Source organism: Bison bison, unplaced genomic scaffold (genome assembly GCF_000754665.1).
Source record: "Bison bison bison isolate TAMUID 2011002044 unplaced genomic scaffold, Bison_UMD1.0 scf7180017864516, whole genome shotgun sequence".
NCBI classification, from domain to species: Eukaryota; Metazoa; Chordata; class Mammalia; order Artiodactyla; family Bovidae; genus Bison; species Bison bison.
Genome location: NW_011495069.1, coordinates 6,745,259 through 6,748,127, shown reverse-complemented (window position 1 = coordinate 6,748,127; position 2,869 = coordinate 6,745,259). Strand labels below are relative to the sequence as shown.

At 52.8% G+C, this 2,869-nt stretch overlaps 1 protein-coding gene across 1 annotated transcript in view; it reads left to right on the top strand.

Moving 5' to 3' along the window:
* The window catches only part of IL22RA1 (interleukin 22 receptor, alpha 1), a 27,022-nt gene that overhangs the window by 325 nt on the left and 23,828 nt on the right, over window positions 1–2,869 (top strand). The gene's annotated exons all lie outside the window — the stretch shown is intronic.

Sequence of the window (2,869 nt, the reverse complement as noted above, 5' to 3'; positions counted from 1 at the left end):
CCCTCAGCTCTTGGGTTCTTCCAGAGACTCAACTGACCCTCAAGACTCTCACCCGTCTGAATCTGTGGATGCTCCCACCCCAGCGGATGGAGAACTAGCTTGAGGGAGACAGACATCCTTGGACAACTCACATCTTTCTGGTAGAAGTTGTGCTTCTGTTCCTCTGCTCTGGCTGGCGCTGGCCTGACATGGGGAGGTGAGGAAGCATCAGGATGGACAAAGCTTGAGTCCGGCCATTGCCTCCTTCCATGCTACGCAAGGGAGCCTCTGCCAGCCCCTTGTGCCAGATCTGAAAGAGCCCTTTCTCACAGAGTGCTCAGGTCTGTTGCTCTAATAGGTCTTCAAACACCAGCGCTCTTAAGAAAACAGGACTCAAGGGCATAGTCTTCACAGCCAATAAAGTAGATTCTTTGATGTATGGTTATGGAGAACTTCAGGACCAATGCTTGAGATCCTAGATTGTCTCTCTGCTCCCTGAGATGTTTAATAAAATTCAGGGAACTTTCTGAGAAAGTGAAAGCATAGTCCCAGCTGAAGAGTGGGGAGGGGTGGCCGCCGCAAGGTCCCTTCAAGCTCAAGTGCAGGGTGAAGGCCATAAAGGGCTGGAACTTCCAGCCCCTCCAACACTGTGCCCGCTGTGTGCTGCGCGGATCCACGGGGCTTCCAGCTGCTGTCCCAGCCCTCCAGTTCACCCTCCCCTGGGCATCAAGCTGGGCATTCCCAGCACACTGAACTCATGATAAGTTCAGGAGACTTGATGCTTCCCCCTCAAGAGACCCAAGATCTGTCCCTCCAGACCCTCATCCATTCTGGCTGGGGGCCATCAGCCCTTCATGATTCGGGACCCAGGGGTACCAGCCTTTAGGAAGTTGTTAGGAGTATATAAGTTCACTCTGGAGAGACGCCTTCTTTGGAATTCTTTGGCTGATTCCAGAGCAAGTTGAATTGCTTTTGCTTGTTTGTCCTTAACTTCCCAACTGATTGACGTAGAATTGTTTTTCCTAGGAAATGCAAAAACTTGCTTTGATCAGATCTCCCAGGCTGTCAATCTCTAGACAATACACATCTCCCCACGATTTCACAACATAGACTTTTACCCAGGAAGCACAGAGATGACGTGGGCTGAGGAACCGATGATGAATTTGAGAGGGAAAAGGAATGAGTAGGCAGGAGAAAAGGGGGAGATCTTGTTATCCCTCAACAGCCCCTAAAAGAGGGGGGATCTGCCAAGGTCCACCCACCTGACTTCAGGAAGCCAACTTCACTTCCCTCTTGGAAATGGGTGCCCGTCTCTGTCCAACCTGGGCCCTTCACCTCCCTAGCATGTCCCAGCCTCAGCCACCTGCCTCCTCCAAACCCACATGGCCCACCCAAGATACCGACTCCAACCAGCAACCCTCCCGCTGCAGACCATAGCTGAGCCCACCCCCGGGCACACCCTGCCCTTCTCTCAAATCCCTCTCTCTTGCCTGCTCTTGACCTCACCGCCTTGCCTGAAGTCACCCTTGAGTTCTGACGTCAAGTGGGCTCCCTGCCTCAACTTAAGACCTGGTTCTGAATCCAGGATCCCTCCCTTCAGTGAGTGCATGCTCAGTCGCTAAGTCATGTCCCACTCTGTGTGACCCTATAGACCATAGCCTGCCAGGCTCCTCTGTCCATGGGATTCTCCAGGCAAGAATTAGAGGAGTGAGTTGCCATACCCTCCTCCAGGGTATCTTCCCTACCCAGAGATCGAACTTGCATCTCTTCTGTCTCCTGCATCGGCAGGAGGCTTCTATACCATTAGCGCCATCTGGGAATCCCTCGCTCCAGAACAGACCCCAGTTCTGCCAAGACTCAGATCCAAACAAGATCCCAGCCACACCGTGGGACTCAGCACCATATCCATCATATTGGCTAGAGGCAGGAAGAAACCCCCGGCCCCTAAGACCTGAGTCTGGGGGCTCCGAGAACACAAAGAATTCTGCAGTTGCTGGGCCTGCCTGATCCACCCAGATTCAAAGAGGGATATGGCCTTAGATTTAGCAGACGGATACACAGCAGAGTCGGGCTGTCCTGAGATACTTTCCTTTCCCCACAAATGCCTCCCAAGCCCATGGACCCCCTCTTGCAGAAATCCTGTATGTAGACTGGGAGTAGAGGAGTAAATAACTCTCTACTCCCTCACTCTCTGGACCTTCTGGCGGCCATCGTCATTGACTGGGTTGGGGGTGGGGAGAGGGCACACATCACATCAAAGACATGTACACATGGGCCTCACGGCCTTGACTCAGCTGGGTCTGCACCTGTTCATTTCCCTCCCCGGCCAACCAGGCCCTCTGAGCATGCGCAGAGCCAGCTGCCGCTCTGGTCGCCATTTTCCTGTGCTTTCCTCCTTTCCTCAGACCAAGCTGGGAGGGCTGAGAGGAGATCTATTTGTAAGTCAAGGGCTCTCATTTACAGTGAAGATTTGTTTCAGGGTCAGTGCCTCCTCCTGGGTCCTCTTCTTGGGGCTCTGGCCTTTGCTCCGCCTTCCTTGGCCCATTGTATCTGACCCCAAAAGCAGGCTAACTGCTGTGACAAGTATTGCACCCTGCCTCTCTGAGCCTCAGTTTTCCTCATCCATAAAATGGGCATAACCTGCCTCATCAGGTGGTCAGGAGGACTGGATGAGGAGACTTAGCCCAGTGCCTGGCACTTGACTTGCATTTCAGACATGGTAGTTGCTGCTGTGGTCCAATTATTTCCATTTTAGAGCTGAAGAAATTGAAGTTCTAATGGCTTAAACAGCTTCCCCAAGGACACGCTGCCTGTTCAGTTCAGTCACTCAATCGTGTCTGACTCTTTGCAACCCCATGAACCTGTATGTGGCCTCAGTCAGCATCCTGCC